Source organism: Pseudorca crassidens, chromosome 10 (assembly GCF_039906515.1).
Source record: "Pseudorca crassidens isolate mPseCra1 chromosome 10, mPseCra1.hap1, whole genome shotgun sequence".
Lineage (NCBI taxonomy): Eukaryota > Metazoa > Chordata > Mammalia > Artiodactyla > Delphinidae > Pseudorca > Pseudorca crassidens.
In genome coordinates this window covers 74,229,853-74,246,705 of record NC_090305.1, presented here as the reverse complement: position 1 = coordinate 74,246,705, position 16,853 = coordinate 74,229,853, and the positions used below count along the sequence as shown (strand labels likewise).

The 16,853-nt window shown below is 39.5% G+C and overlaps 1 protein-coding gene and 1 pseudogene across 12 annotated transcripts in view; one reads left to right on the top strand and one right to left on the bottom strand.

The window, feature by feature from the left end:
* Nucleotides 1-16,853, top strand: part of ERC2 (ELKS/RAB6-interacting/CAST family member 2) — a 960,889-nt gene that overhangs the window by 654,799 nt on the left and 289,237 nt on the right. The window lies entirely within an intron of this gene.
* LOC137233117 (large ribosomal subunit protein uL22m pseudogene) lies at nucleotides 6,181-6,759 on the bottom strand (annotated as a pseudogene).

The window sequence follows — 16,853 nt, the reverse complement described above, 5'->3', positions numbered from 1 at the left end:
TGATTGCTGTGGCTAAAGCTTCCAAAACTATGTTGAATAAGAGTGGTGAGAGTGGACAACCTTGTCTTGTTCTTGATCTTAGAGGAAATAGTTTCAGTTTTTCACCATTGAGAATGATGTTAGCTGTGGGTTTGTCATATATGGCCTTTATTATGTTGAGGGAAGTTCACTCTGTGCCTACTTTCTGGAGAGTTTTTATCATAAATGGATGTTGAATTTTGTCGAAAGCTTTTTCTGCATCTATTGAGATGATCATATGGTTTTTCTCCTTCAGTGTGTTAATATGGTGTATCACACTGATTGTTTAGCATATACTGAAGAATCCTTGCATCCCTGGGATAAACCCAAGTTTATCCCTGGGATAAACTTGATCATGGTGTTTGATCCTTTTAATGTGCTGTTGGATTCTGTATGCTAGTATTTTTTTGACGATTTTTGCATCTATGTTCATCAGTGATATTGGCATGTAGTTTTCTTTGGGACATCTTTGTCTGGTTTGGTTATCAGGGTGATAGTGGCCTCATAGAATGATTTTGGGAGTGTTCCTCCTTCTGCTATATTTTGGAAGAGTTTGAGAAGGATAGGTGTTAGCTCTTCTCTAAATGTTTATTAGAATTCCCCTGTGAAGCCACCTGGTCCTGGACTTTTGTTTGTTGGAAGAGTTTTAATCACAGTCTCAATTTCAATGCTTGTGATTGGTCTGTTTATGTTTTCTATTTCTTCCTGGTTCAGTCTTGGAAGATTGTGCTTTTCTAAGAATTTGTCCATTTCTTCCAGATTGTGCATTTTATTGGCATAGAGTTGCTTGTAGTAATCGCTCATGATCCTTTGTATTTCTGCAGTGTCAATTGTTACTTCTCCTTTTTCATTTCTAATTCTAATGGTTTGAGTCTTCTCCCTTTTTTTCTTGATGAGTCTGACTAATGGTTTATCAGTTTTGTTTATCTTCTCCAAGAACCAGCTTTTAGTTTTATTGATCTTTGCTATTGTTTCCTTCATTTCTTTTTCATTTCTTTCTGATCTGATCTTTATGATTTCTTTCCTTCTGCTAACTTTGTTTTTTTTTTGTTGCTTTGCTTTCTCTAATTGCTTTAGGTGTAAGTTTAGGTTGTTTATTTGAGATGTTTCCTTTTTCTTAAGGTAAGATTGTATTGCTATAAACTTCCCTCTTAGAACTGCTTTTTCTGCATCCCATAGATTTTGGGTCATCGTGTTTTCATTTTCATTTCTTTCTAGGTATTTTTTGATTTCCTATTTGATTTCTTCAGTGATCTCTTGGTTATTTAGTAGTGTATTGTTTAGCCTCCATGTGTTTGTATTTTTTACATATTTTTTCCTGTAATTGATATCTAGTTTCATAACGTTATGGTTGGAAAATATACTTGATATGATTTCAGTTTTCTTAAATTTACCAAGGCTTGATTTGTGACCCAAGATATGATCTATCCTGGAGAATGTTCCATGAGCACTTGAGAAGAAAGTGTATTCTGTTGTTTTTGGATGGAATGTCCTATAAGTATCAGTTAAGTCCATCTTGTTTAATGTATCATTTAAAGCTTGTGTTTCCTTATTTATTTTCATTTTGGGTGATATGTCCATTTTTGAAAGTGGGTTGTGAACGTCCCCTACTATGGTTGTATTACTTTTTGGCTGTTAGCATTTGCCTTATATATTGAGGTACTCCTATGTTGGGTTCATAAATATTTATAATTGTTATGTCTTCTTCGAATGATCCCTTGATCATTATGTAGTGTCCTTCTTTTTTTTTTTCCCCCCCACAGAGAAAAACACATTCATTTTATTTTGCAATGTTTGCAGTATACTCACTTTGCATGTCTTTCCCCTCAGGGTTAGCTGGAGCCTCATAAAGTTTGGTAACTCTGAGTCAGCTCCAAAGACAGTATATTCCCCATCCACATCACACACCCCACATCTTACTTCTGGAAGGATGAAGTGGTCCTAATGTTTATACAGTTGAAAACAAAACCCAAGTCAGCATTCTGACAACATAACTCTTTACTGATCCGTATGACATTTGCCATTTTACCCTTTCCCCTCACTGTGTCTTTAAGAAAATAAAGTTTCCCAAAAATCCAATGACTGTTTTCCAGCGCACCCTGATGTCTGCTGCCATAGGCCCATGTCCCTCTGCTTCGTAACACTCAGCACAGTGAAGACTTGTAATTAGTGATTTACTGAATTACTCTGCCTTTCCCAGCAGAGTTTGAGCTCCACAAGCAAGGGCCGATTCCTCTTTTACTACCTGTATCCTCAGCACCAGGCATATAATGGTTGCCCAATAAATTACGCTGAGTTAAAGAAAACAAAAGCTAACCTTTAAAAAAATACCTATCATATGATAGCAGTTGGGGTGATGGTTACCTTTGGGGAAGACAGGTGGGTAGTGACTGGCAGGGGGCATGAAGGAGACTCAGGGTTGAAGTCACATTCTATTTCTTCACCTGTTTACCTGGGCACGTTCACCACTTGGTCATTTATTGAGCTAAACTTATGATCAGTGTACTTCCTGCACTGAAAGAGAACGTAGAGACCCTCTGATGCAGTGATTCTCTAGCCACACATCACTGGGGCATTCATTACAAGTGCAAACCCCCTGGTCTCCCACACCAGATCCTGACTCACTAAGTCTCAGAGTAGGGCCCAGGGATTTGGATCTTTTAACAAGTTCTTCAAGTGATTCTGAAGAAGGTGGTCTACAGAGAACACTGAGCCTCTCATCTTCTAGATGAATGAAATGGAGGCCAGGGAGGGAGGAGACCTGCCGAGAGTGTTCTTCTGGTTAATGAGTATGCCAGGACTAGAATGAAGTTCGCCTTCGACCACTCCAGTGTTATTTCCATGATTCCATGCTAGAATAGCTTAGGACCCAGAATGAATCTGCCCTAAACCTCAGTGCCTTATTCCACTGAGCCCTTTGCCTTTTTACCCACACATTAGGTTAATTGCGGAGGCCCAGAAACATACCTGTACATTCATTAAGTATGCAGAACCAGGTACTTAAACTTAGAGTTTAAATCATAGCTCCAATATTTACAAACTGTGTGACCCTGAGATAGTTATTTGTAAAATATAGCAGGGAGCACGTCAAATAATTTGGTCCCAGTAAATAGTATCTATAATTAATGCCATCTTAAAACATGGTGCTAAAGATACATTCTTCATTCGACTAGAGGGATATTCTCAAAGTGCAGTCCCCTACAATAGGATCACCAGGAAGTGCTTATTTAAAACAGATTTCTAGTGAATCAGAATCTCTGGGGTAAAACCCAGAAGTCTGCATTAATAAGCAAGCACCCCAAGTTCTTCCTCTACATATAAACTTTTGAGAAACACTGGACTAGGGCCATGGACGGAGTGCCTCTTGTCAGTGAAACACGTGTATCAACGAAAACCAGGTAGTGCTGAACACTCTAACAATTTTCTGCTAACAAGAGGGAAGTGAGTGCCACCTACTGCCTTATTTTTATTTATTTATTTATTATCATTATTTGATTTATTTTCAGGTGTGTTGGGTCTTCATTGCTGTGCATGGGCTTTCTCTAGTTGCAGTGAGCGGGGGCTACTCTCCGTTACAGTGTGCGGGCTTCTCATTCCAGTGGCTTCTCTTGTAGCAGAGCACAGGGTCCAGGCGCACGGGCTTCTGTAGTTGTAGCACACAGGCTCAGTAGTTGTGGCTCATGGAATCTGGAGCACAGGCTTTGTAGTTGTGGCGCATGGGCTTAGTTGCTCCATGGCCTGTGGGATCTTCCTGGACCAGGGCTCAAACCCATGTCGCCTGCATCATCAGGCGGATTTTTAACCACTGCACCACCAGGGAAGTCCTGTGCATTAATTTTGTATCCTGCAAGCTTACCAAAGCCATTGATTAGTTCTTGTAGTTTTCTGGTGGCATCTTTAGGATTTTCTATGTATAGTATCATGTCACTGGGAAACGGTGACAGTTTTACTTCTTCTTTTCCAGTATGCATTCCTTTTATTTCTTTTTCTTCTCTGATCGCTGTGGCTAGGACTACTAATACCATGTTGAATAATAGTGGCAAGAGTGGACATCCTTGTCTTGTTCCTGATCTTAGAGGAAATGCTTTCAGTTTTTCACCATTGAGAATGATATTTGCTGTGCGTTTGTTGTATATAGTTTTTATTATGTTGAGGTAGGTTCCCTCTATGCACACTTTCTGGAGACTTTTATCATAAATGGGTGTTGAATTGTGTCAAAAGCTTCTTCTGTATCTATTGAGACGATCATATGGTTTTTATTCTTTAATTTGTTCATATGGTGTATCACACTGATTGTTTTGCATTTACTGAAGAATCCCTGGGATAAATCCCACTTCATCATGGTGTATGATTCTTTTAATGTGTTGTTGGGTTCTGTTTGCTAGTATTTTGTTGAGGATTTTTGCGTCTATGTTCATCAGTGATATTGGTCTGTAATTTTCTTTTTTGTGATATCTTTGTCTGATTTGGTTATCAGGGTGATGGTGGCCTTGTAGAACAAGTTTGGGAGTGTTCTTCCCTCTGTAATTTTTTGGAAGAGTTTGAGAAGGATAGGTGTTAACCCTTCTCTAAATGTTTGATAGAGTTCGCCTGTGAAGCCATCTGGTCCTGGACTTTTGTTTGTTGGAAGATTTTTAATTGCAGTTTCAATTTCATTACCTGTGATTGGTCTGTTTATATTTTATAATTCCTCCTGGTTCAATCTTGGAAGGTTGTAGTTTTCCAAAAATATGTCCATTTCTTCCAGGTTGTTCATTTTATTGGCATAGAGTTGTAGTAGTCTCTTAGGATGCTTTGTATTTCTGCAGTGTCTGTTGTAACTTCTTCTTTTTCATTTCTAATTCTATTGATTTGCATCCTCTCCCTTTTTTTTCTTGATGAATCTGGCTAAAGCTTTGTCGATTTTGTTTATCTTCTCAATGAACCAGCTTTTAGTTTTATTGATCTTTGGTATTGCTTTCTTTGTTTCTATTTCATTTATTTCTGCTCTGATCTTTGTGATTTCTTTCCTTCTACTAACTTTGGGTTTTCTTTGTTCTTCTTTTTCTAGTTGCTTTAGGTGTAAGGTTACATGGTTTATTTGAGATTTTTCTTGTTTCTTGAGGTGAGCTTGAATTGCTATGAACTTCCCTCTTAGAACTGCTTTTGCTGCATCCCATAGGTTTTGGATTGTTGTGTTTTTGTTGTCATTTGTCTCTAGGTATTTTTTTGATTTCCTCTTTGGTTTCTTCAGTGATCACTTGGTTATTCAGCAGCACACTGTTTAGCCTCCATGTATTTGTGGTTTTTACTGTTTTTGTCTTGTAATTCATTTCTAATCTCATGGTGTTGTGGTCGGAAAAGATGCTTGATATGATTTCAGTTTTCTTAAATTTTCCAAGGCTTGATTTGTGACCCAACATGTGGTCTATTCTGGAGAACGTTCCATGTGCACTTGAGAAGAAAGTGTATTTTTCCGCTTTCAGGTGGAATGTCCTAAACATATCAATTATTTTAGAGTACAAGGCTGAGACTGGTTCAGTTCCTCTCTCCGTAATTGAATTCACTCTGAAAAATGAATCAATCCTAAACTAGACAGCCAAACAATAGTAAACATTATTGGTAAGAGACATAAAAATAGTCATTATTTAAGCAAAATAAAACATTCTAAGTTAAATGGTTTTTGGAGTTTTAGATTAATATATCTAATAAACTCCTGTAGTTTCAAGTTTACTACTAAAACAGTAAAGGAAAATATAATCTGTCGTCCACTGGCCTATGCCAACAGTGAAAGGAAAAACTGAACTACAGAATGCCCTAAAATACTACACTGAAACAATGTGCAGGGATGCTCTCCTCTACCGCCCCCTCCCCCAGTTCCAGGAGAGAAATCAAGTGAAATAATAAGGACAAGCTTTTTTATCCTATAACTTTCTACTCAAGTCCAGTATCAAAACTACCACCTGCAGGGCACAAGCTAGAAAGCTAAATTGCCTTCAAACAGCACTCAAAAAAGCCTTCTGAATTATATAGTGTGTCACTACGTTTAAAGCTGACTTCTCCTTCCTAGTTGCCAATAAAAAAAATATACCCAGAGGCTCAAGAGAGATGGGCAGAGCTTTATAAATATTCATGTAAAACTAGCAGTTGTACTTCATATTTCAGTAATTCAATGACAAATCATAAAAAGCGTTTGTCTTTAATTTTTGTTGGTTTTAGGAAATAAATGGTAAAATATATACACTGTGGAGTCTTAATACCCCCATCATAGAGTGTGAATGATGGTCCAGTTGCGAAGCTCCTGGATATACTCTTTGGCATGGGCGACTGCTGTCTTTGGTGCCTCAGGTGGAGGTGGAGGGCCTTCCACCAACTTCACAAAATAATGGCAAAAAACCTTCTCCATAATTCCAAAGCAACCTCTGCTGTGGTGCTGGATGCATTTCAGGTACTGGCCTCGCCCTGAGGTGGACTCAGCTATATATAAATTGGATCTGAATTCCACACTGTGTGTGGTCTCTCACTGACATACCTTGTACTTCTAAGAGAACCGCTTTAATTATCTGGGCCCCTTTTTTGTCACTGAATTCCAGCTGAGCCAGAGCCTGGTCAGCGGACATTCCTCGTATCAGTTTTGCCAAATACCACATCTTGTCTTTGCTGTACTTTGTCTTCGAGAATGGTAGACTTCCCCAAGGCCAGCTTCCCCCTCAGATTCTACATCCATAATGCACCCAGATGATCCATTATTACTGCTGCCATCCTTCTCCCTCTCTCTTCGGAAGCCTCCGAGTGTAGTGTCTTTCTTTGTCTCTTGTAATAGTCTTTATTTTAAAGTCTATTTTGTCTGATGTGAGAATTGCTACTCCAGATTTCTTTTCATTTCCATTGCATGGAATATGTTTTTCCATCCCCTCACTTTCAGTCTGTATGCATCCCTAGGTCTGAAGCGTGTCTCTTGTAGAGAGCATATATACAGGTCTTGTTTTTGTATCCATTCAGCCAGTCTTTGTCTTTTGGTTGCAGTATTTAATCCATTTACATTTAAGGTAGTTATCGATATGTATGTTCCTATTACCATTTTCTTAATTTTTTTTAAATAAAGAAATTAGATATTTTTATTTTTTTAATTTATTTAGTTTTTTGGCCACGCCGCACAGCTCGCAGGATCTTAGTCCCCTGATCACATATCTAACCTGTGCCCCCTGAAGTGGAAGCATGAAGCCCTAACCACTGTACCACCAGAGAATTCCCTAAATATTTTTTTTAACATCTTTATTGGAGTATAACTGTTTTACAATGGTGTGTTAGTTTCTGCTTTATAACAAAGTGAATCAGTTATACATATACATATGTTCTCATATCTCTTCCCTCTTGTGTCTCCCTCCCTCCCACCCTCCCTATCTCACCACTCTAGGTGGTCACAAACCACCGAGCTGATCTCCCTGTGCTATGCAGCTGCTTCCCACTAGCTATCTGTTTTACGTTTGGTAGTGTTATATGTCCATGCCACTCTCTCACTTTGTCACAGCTTACCCTTCCCCCTCCCCACATCCTCAAGTCCATTCTCTAGTAGGTCTGCGTCTTTATTCCCGTCTTACCCCTAGGTTCTTCATGACCTTTTTTTTTTTCTTAGATTCCATATATACGTGTTAACATACAGTATTTGTTTTTCTGTTTCTGACTTACTTCACTCTGTATGACAGACCCTGGGTCCATCCACCTCACTACACACAACTCAATTTCATTTCTTTTTATGGCTGAGTAATATTCCATTGTATATATGTGCCACAACTTCTTTATCCTTTCATCTGTTGATGGACACTTAGTTTGCTTCCATGTCTTGGCTGTTGTAAATAGAGCTGCAATGAACATTTTGGTACATGACTCTTTTTCAGTTATGGTTTTCTCAGGGTATATGCCCAGTAGTGGGATTACTGGGCCGTATGGTAATTCTATTTTTAGTTTTTTAAGGAACCTCCATACTGTTCTCCATAGTGGCTGTATCAATTTGCATTCCTACCAACAGTGCAAGAGTGTTCCCTTTTCTCCACACCCTCTCCAGCATTTACTGTTTCTAGATTTTTTGATGTTGGCCATTCTGACCAGTGTGAAGTGATATCTCATTGTAGTTTCCGTTGTTTTTGGTGTCTGCCCCCAGTGGGTAAGGTTGGTTCAGTGGGTTGTGTAGGCTTCCTGGTGGAGGGGACTGGTGCCTGTGTTCTGATGGATGAGGCTGGCTCTTGTCTTTCTGGTGGGTAGGACTGCGTCCAGTGGTGTGTTTTGGGGTGTCTGTGACCTTATTATGATTTTAGGCAGCCTCTCTGCTAATGGGTGGGGTTGTGTTCCTGTCTTGCTAGTTGTTTGGCATAGGATGTCCAGCACTGTAGTTTGCTGGTTGTTGAGTGGAACTGGATCTTAGCATTGAGATGGAGATCTCTGAGAGAGCTTTCGCCATTTGATATTACATGGAGCCAGGAGATCTCTGATGGACCAGTGTCCTGAACTTGGCACTCTCACGTCAGAGACACAGGCCTGACACCAATCAGAGCACCAAGTCCCTGTCAGGCACACAGCTCAGAAAAAAAGGGATGAAAAAGAAAGAAAGAAACATAAAATAAAGTTATTAAAATAAAAAATTATTTAAAATAAAAAAATGAAAGTAATTAGAAAAAGAAAGAAGAGAGCAACCAAACCAAAAAACAAATCCACCAATGATAGCAAGTGCTAAAAACTATACTAAGAAGAAAAAAAAAAACCGACAGACAGAACCCTGAGACAAGTGGTAAAAACAAAGCTACACAGACAAAACCCACAAAGAAGCATACACATACACACTCACAAAAAGAGAAAAAGGAAAAAATATATATATATATCTATATATAAAAAGGAACAAAAGTGGAAAAGAACCACCAAATCAATAAACAAATCTCCTGATGATAATAAACTCTAAATACTAAACTGAGATAAACATAAAACCAGAAACAAACTAGATGCAGAAAGCTAGACCCCAGTCTACAGTTGCTCCCAATATCCACCGCCTCAATTTTGGGATGATTCGTTGTCTATTCAGGTATTCCAGAGATGCAGCGTACATCAAGTTGGTTGTGGAGATTTAATCCTCTGCTCCTGAGGGTGCTGGGAGAGATTTCCCTTTCTCTTGTTTGTACGCACAGCTCCCGGGGTTCAGCTTTGGATTTGGCCCTGCCTCTGCGTGTAGGTCGCCGGAGGGAGTCTGTTCTTCGCTCAAACAGGACGGGGTTGAAGTAGCAGCTGATTAGGGGGCTCTGGCTCACTCAGGCCGGGGTGAGGGAGGGGTACGGAATGAGGGGTGAGCCTGCGGCGGCAGAGGCCAGCGTGATGTTACAATAGCCTGAGGCACACCGTCTGTTCTCGCGGGGAAGTTGTCCCTGGATCATGGGACCCTGGCAGTGGCGGGCTGCACAGGCTTCTGGGTGGGGTGGTGTGGATAGTGACCTGTGCTTGCACACAGGTTTCTTGATGGCTGCAGCAGCAGCCTTGGCGTTTCATGCCCATCTCTGGTGTCCACGCTGATAGCCGCGGCTCGCGCCCATCTCTGGAGCTCCTTTAGGCGGTGCTCTGAATCCCCTCCCCTTACGCACTCCGAAACAATGGTCTCTTGCCTCTTAGGCAGTTGCAGACCTTTTCCTGGACTCCCTCCCGGCTAGCTGTGGCGCACTGGCCCCCTTCAGGCTGTGTTCACGCAGCCAACCCCAGTCCTCTCCCTGGGATCTGACCTCCGAAGCTGGAGCCTCAGCTCCCAGCCCCCACTGTCCCCGGTGGATGAGCAGACAAGCCTCTCAGGCTGGTGAGTGCTGGTCGGCACCAATCCTCTGTGCAGGAATCTCTCCACTTTGCCCTCCGCACCCCTGTTGCTGTGCTCTTCTCCGTGGCTCTGAAGCTTCCCCACCCCCCCCCGCACCGTCTCCACCAGTGAAGGGGCTTCCTAGTGTGTGGAAACTTTTCCTCCTTCACAGCTCCCTCCCAGAGGTGCAGGTCCCATCCCTATTCTTCTGTCTCTCTTTTTCCTTTTTTCTTTTGCCCTATCCAGGTACGTGGGTAGTTTCTTGCCTTTTGAGAAGTCTGAGGTCTTCTGCCAGCGTTCAGTAGGTGTTCTGTAGGAGTTGTTCCACGTGTAGATAGATTTCTGATGTATTTGTGGGGAGGAAGGCGATCTCCGCATCTTACTCCTCTGCCATCTTGAAGGTCCCCCCCTTGGCTTATAATTCTTTATACTTTTAGAAGTTCTTTTGGTGTAGATCTGTTGGTGATAAACTCTTCAATTTTTGTTTCTCTGAAAATGTTTTTATTTCACCCTCATTCTTGAATCAACTGGTTTCAGGTAGAAAGTTGTTTTCTCTCAACCATATATTGTTCCACTAACTTCAAGGTTCTGCTGTTGCTGTGGAAACATGTGCTATCTGGCTAATTATAAGTGACTAGCTTTCCTCTGTGATTGTTTTTACTCTTGCTACAATGTACGGATGTAAATTTTATTTTATTTATTCTGCTTCCTATATGTATGAATTCATATCTTTCACCCATTCTGTATAGTTCTCAGCTGTTCTCTCTTCACATACCACCTACCATTTGTGTCTCTCTTTATGGGACTCTAATTACATGTGTGTCTGTCCTCCATATTGCTTAACATCCCAGACTCACTTTCCCTCTTCTAGTCTCTCTGAGCTGTATTCTGGGTTATTTCTCTATTTATTCCTTCCTGTTCACCCATTCTCTCTTCAGTACTCTCTAATCTGTGACTAAACCCATTCATTGAGGTTTTTTTGTTTTTGTTGTTGTTGTTTCTCAGCATATCATTGAGTGATTTTTTAATTTAATTTAATTTATTTTTTATACAGTAGGTTCTTATTAGTTATCTATTTTATACATATTAGTGTATATATGTCAATCCCAATCTCCCAATTCATCCCACCCCTCCCATACCCTGCTTTCCCCTCTTGGTGGCCATACGTTTATTCTCTACATCTGTGTCTGTATTTCTACCTTGCAAACTAGTTCATCATTGAGTTTTTTAGATTAACAATTATATTTTTTTGTCCTCCAAAGTCCAGAGTTTAGTTTGGATTTTCCAAATCTTCCTAGTCTCTTTTTGCATGCTTTTTTTATTTAATTCTTTTATTTATTTAAGCATTTTATAAACAGCTATTTTATTATCTATAGTTAATAATTACAGTATCTGAAGCCATTATGTATGTATATCTAAATTCACACTTATTCTCAGGTAATTCTGCTGTCTTTCCCTCGTTGATGATTAGTTTCCTTTTATGCTTGGTAATCTTTGTGGATTTATAAATGGCAAATATTAGTGGGAGCCATAAGTGACTAAAATAGAGATTCTTTTCTCCAGGGAAAATTTGTTTTGGTCTCTTCTGGGAGCAAGGGCTGCTACTAATCTAGGACCACTTAGTTCTTTTAATAATCCTGGTTTAATCAGGGCTTTCAGGTTAAGCCCCTCCAACTTGCCACTGGATTAGTCTCTCAGTTGTACAAGTGACCTTGCTGTTTGCTCTCAGAGCAACCCCTGCTATTTATGTGGGCTTTCAGCACACTATTCTGGTTTCAGCTCAGTTTTGGAGTTTTGTTTGTTTATTTTAGTCCTTTAGAGGTTTTCCTTACTTCCCATGAGCCCAACAATGCAATAAAAATTATGTTTTGAAAGGGCCCTTCATAGCATCATAGTCAGCCATGATGCTGGAAGCAGAAGTTTCTTATTTCATATGCCCAGTGTGCCCACACTATTAATAGAAATAATTTCTCAAAAATCTTTAAATATTTTGTCTGTCAATCTTAATTTTACAATATTGCTGCATTGTAGGTTTTCCAGGATTTTCAGTTTAACCCATCTCCCTAAGATTTTCAAGTGAAATCCCATTACTGATTACCAAGGATATGCAAGATGGTTTACCATTTTTTCTTTTTTTTTTTTTTACTTAAAATTTACATTTATTCACATCTTGATATTCAGAGGAGACTTTATTTGAGTTGCTGTATTTTATGTGGAATCCAAGAAAAAGTAGGTTTGGGCCTGAATTACAGAGAAAATTACCTCCCCCTCCCCCCACTTTTTTGTAGCAATTAAGTGCTGCTTCTGAAGATCATATTACTTTCAGGTCTGTTGCAGCTACTCAGTTCTGCTGTTGTAGTGTGAAAGCAGCCATAGAAATACATAAACAAATGAATGTGGCTGTGTTCCATTGGAACTTTGATTACAGAAATAGGCAGTGGGCCCATGAGCTGTAGTTTACTGACACCTGATCTATTCTAAACTCTGGATCATGGGGGTTTTTTTTTTGTTTTTGTTTTTTTTGCATATTGAATCTTCACTGATATTCACCAACTTTGTTTCGAAGGTTCTGCCTCCTTACAAGTCCACCAAAGACACAGTGGTCTACTTTCTTTCTCAGAAAAGCCAGGCTTTGCGTCCTTAGGGCTTTTACACATGCAGTTCCCCTTCCTGGAATGCCCTTCCACATGCCCTGTGTCTGCTTCCTCCATTATAGCTTCAGATCATAACCTTAATGCCTCCTGCTCAAGAGGATTTCCTTGATTTCCCTCTGTAAAGCCATTTCCCTCCACTTCTCATTGATACTTGCCAAAGAATTCTGTCATTTTGTTTTAGAGCACTGACAGAAATTTGTAACTATGTATTTCCTATGAGGGCAGGATCCCTGTATATTCTGACTGTGTATCTAGAGCCCAGCACAGTTCCTGGCAAATAGTAGGTATTCTGGGTAATTGTTTGCCAAATGAATGAAGCAATCCTGTGAGGCAGGTACCGTTACTAGTATCTACCTTTTACAGATGAAGAGACTTAGGTTCCACCAAAGTAAGTAACTTACCCAAAGTCGTGTAGCTAGTAAGTGTCAGAACCCAGATTCAATCTGAGGTGGGTCTGTCTGATTCCAGGCCCTGTGCTGATCTCCAGTCCCTCTGTGGCCTCTTGGTTTCTTGTTATGTGCAGAGTTGAAGAACAAAGTTGCCCAGATACTCTTGGAGACCTGTCAAGGGAGTAAGAGGTGGGGGGTGGAGAGGTGGGCTTACAGAAGCCTGGTGTTAGTATCAAATGAACTGACTCAAGTTAAATAGGAAAAGGATCAGTTACTTAATTGCAAACAATCTCACTGTTAAGGTACAGCTTTATGATTCAGGGGTCAAAACAGTTTTATGCCAGCAGGATCCCAGTGTTCTTACGGTGGTGAAAGGGAAAGTAAGTAGGAAGGTTCCATTCTCAGTGGAGATCCAGGGCAAAGCAAAGTGCCCCAGCTTATCCAGGAGGTCTGGCAACCATTAAAGAGAAATGACTTCCTAAATTCTAACTGACAGGAGGACTGAATGCATTGTACCATCCAGGAGGCAGAGCCCCCACGCTCAGGGAAATGAATATGGTTTAAAAACTCGTGGGATCTTTCCGGTCTGTCCCAAGCTTGGGAATTCAATGTGGAACACTTTTTTAAAACAACAATTTGAAAGAAAGTTAATGTACTTTTCTTGGGATTTTGTAAAGCTGTATTTTGCTTATTAGTCAGTGGAAAAACCTATATGACTAAAATATGTGTAAATGTAAGCTGGCTAATAGAACAGGCTCAGGGCAGGAAAATAGACCATTTGAAACAAATCAACCATTAATTTCCTATGTATTGCTTAAGAAAAAAGAAAACATTGAAGCAAAGTGAAAATGACATGATGGTCCATTTCAAACATTTGGTATACGTAACATAAATGAATTCTGTGCAGTGATTCTGTGAGTTCAGCCAAACCATGAGAGCCAGCTTTAAGGACTTCATTGATAACCGTGAGTTTAACGCAGTTTTGCAGAATTATGTGTTAATTCTCTGAAAGGCATCAACTGTAAATAAGAATATATTACTTTGTCAAAGAAATAATCCATAAACAGAATAAAACTTGTCTGGGTGTGACACTGACTAGCACTTAACTTATGTAGAAGTGGTTGTTCCCAGAGAGAAATACAAGATACTATGCTCACACACATGTGTGTGAAAACTATCTGTACTAAAAAAAAGCATATTTTTACATCTTCCTGGATCTTTTACTTTTATGCAGTAAATATAATTCATCATTTTCCAAATAGGAATTGAAGTTACAATAAAGCCCATGTCTTCAAGTGTGTGCATACACACACACACACACACACACACACCATGATTAATAAAAAATTAAAATTGAAAATGAAAGCCTTGAAAACCTGGAGGAAGTAACTCTGCTAACCACAAAGTCCATTCTGATTACTATGATTGGTCATCAAGTTTGGCCCTGAACTCCCTGGCAGGCAGGGCAAAAAGGGAAATGGGATAAATTGTACCATTTTTGTTATTAGAAAGGAGGAAATGGACCAGCTCCTGGAGATAGAGATTTTCCTGGCACCAGATATGAAAAACAGTTTCTTGTGTGTGATTTTCTATAGGAATATTGAACCACATAATGGATAATGCCCTCAACAGCCCTTTCCAGCAAATGCAGATGTGGTTTTCATAGAGCTGTCTCTTGCAACAACCCCCAGTAAAAGCTGGTACCATAACATGAGAGTACTGTTTTTTATTTCCATATTGTAAAAGGTACATGGTTTTGCTTTCAGTACACATTTCAAAGGTATAGAGAGACATTCTAATTTGTTTGCCTATGTTGCAGAGATCTGAAATTATTCCTATACCTAGGCATTTCCCCATGGATTTTTGCTTGGGCATATCACGTATTAAAAGATTTCCAGTCACCACCATCTTCTAAATGTTTTGAAAGTTCTGAGCTAGCACTCAAGTTCTTCTGTTAGCCTGCCTTTCTCTTTATTCATTAATGATATAGTAAGGTTTTCAATAATATGGCTAAGTGCAGACAGAGGCCCTAAATTATATGGTTATTCACAGGAAGAATAGTGTTAGCCCTTTCATCACATTCAGTGTAAATTATTTCTGCTTTATCTAGGCTTTTCTACTTGTTTTTCATTTTAATGTTTTATTAACAATATTATTTTGTTATCATTATATTTATATAATCAATACGTCACACTAACATGACTTGTATAACAATCAAAACACAATTTTTTGGTCTCCTGCTACCCCTTTACACACTTAAACAGTGAAGGAAACCTTCTTCACGGCAGGCCCAGTATCTTTTCTGCTCACTCTTAGGCAAAAACAGTCCTATAGACACTCTAAGACACAGATATTCTGTAATTGGACTATTCACCTGGGTTTTTGATTAGCAAACAATCAACTGAAATGTACTCAAATGAAGATGTTAAAGATTGGTTAAATCCATTAGCTTAGAAAGGCTAATCGGGTAGTTCTCACCTTTTTGTGTTCACAGCATTCTTTTAAATTCTATTATTATGTGGACATATCCATTTACTGCCCAAGGCTCAGACTTGTAGCACTACCAAGCATGGTTTGCCCATGTCCCAGTAAGACATGAACTTTTGCTGGTGATGACTTGACACTTGCCTTTCCTCTCTTATTTCTTAATTGCCAAAAATGACAATGCACTCTACATGGTATCCCACAACCCATTCAGCTCTCTAGCCTCTGGAAGACTTGGTGGTCCTTAGCAGTACAGAGCCTCATTTGTGGCCAGTGGAGAGCTGCCAAGGACTTGGTTTTGCCTTGTCAGCTTTGGGGAAAATCATATACACTCATTTGTTAGTTCATCCTATATTTTGGGAAATGATAAATGTGAGAAATGGTCTAAGATTCCAATTTGCATGAAGATGTTGCATTTTATTCAGGTTTCCATTATTGTTGTTATCGGGCATTGTATATTCACGGGTGCACTTCATTGCTGCATCCAGTGGACAACAAATGGAAATCAAAGGAAGTTTCTTCAGCACATGTTTATTGGATGCCTACTGTGAACTGAGCACAGGGGTGGGTGATGGAGTGTGGGGAAAGAGGTTGGTCAGCTCTCTTCATTTTAGGAGCACAATAGCCTAAAGAAGACGTAAACATTTGTCCACAATAAAACTATCTATTAAAAAGATAGTGGATAGCTTAGTACGCAGCAACTTTTCAATGTCTAGCTTCAAGAACTAAACAACACCCTCTCCACCCTCTGCCTTCTTGCCTGCTCCCGTTATTAGAAGAGATGGGATTTTCTTTTTTGATTGTCCAGAGTTTTGCTGAGTTAGCAAAGGCAGTGCAATTTGCCCAGTCTTAACCTCAAAGACTGCAAGGGGAGTCAGTGAAATATTGCCCAAGCCCAGCCTTGGGTTAGCCATGAATTATGCATTGTGTATTTAGACTATTCTACTGTTATAGTCTGTTTATCTGTTGACTTCCACCAAGATTTAGGGTTTTGTTGTACTTAATAACTTGCTTTATTTTGTTTGACATGTATTTTATGTCCTCCATGTGCATGGATACATAAGATACACAGTCGTGGGTGAGGGTCTGAAGAGAAAGCCCAGCCCTGGAAGCACTAACTTTGAGAACTCTGTGGGAATAATTTTCACATACTTTTTACCCTTATGGAGTGCTAGTCAATATGATGAAGAATCCGGGCTTTCCCTGTGAACTACTCCTCGCTTTGCCTCTCTCCAGAAAACAAAACAGTTATTTTTTGGTCCTTAAATTTAAAAGATGTCAAAAAATGTTCAGTTTATTCCATATTGATGTTCGGTATTGACCACAACTAAGAATTTCACTGTTTTAGGCCATATTCTAATTGTTGATTCTTACTCTTTTATTAAGTCCTATATTCAAAATTGTGGTCTGGTTGGGTAATATAGGGTTTGGCATGTCTCACAAAATAAAAACAGCAGTGTGAAGGCACAGATGACACTTGATTTTAGCTTAATCTGGAAAAAA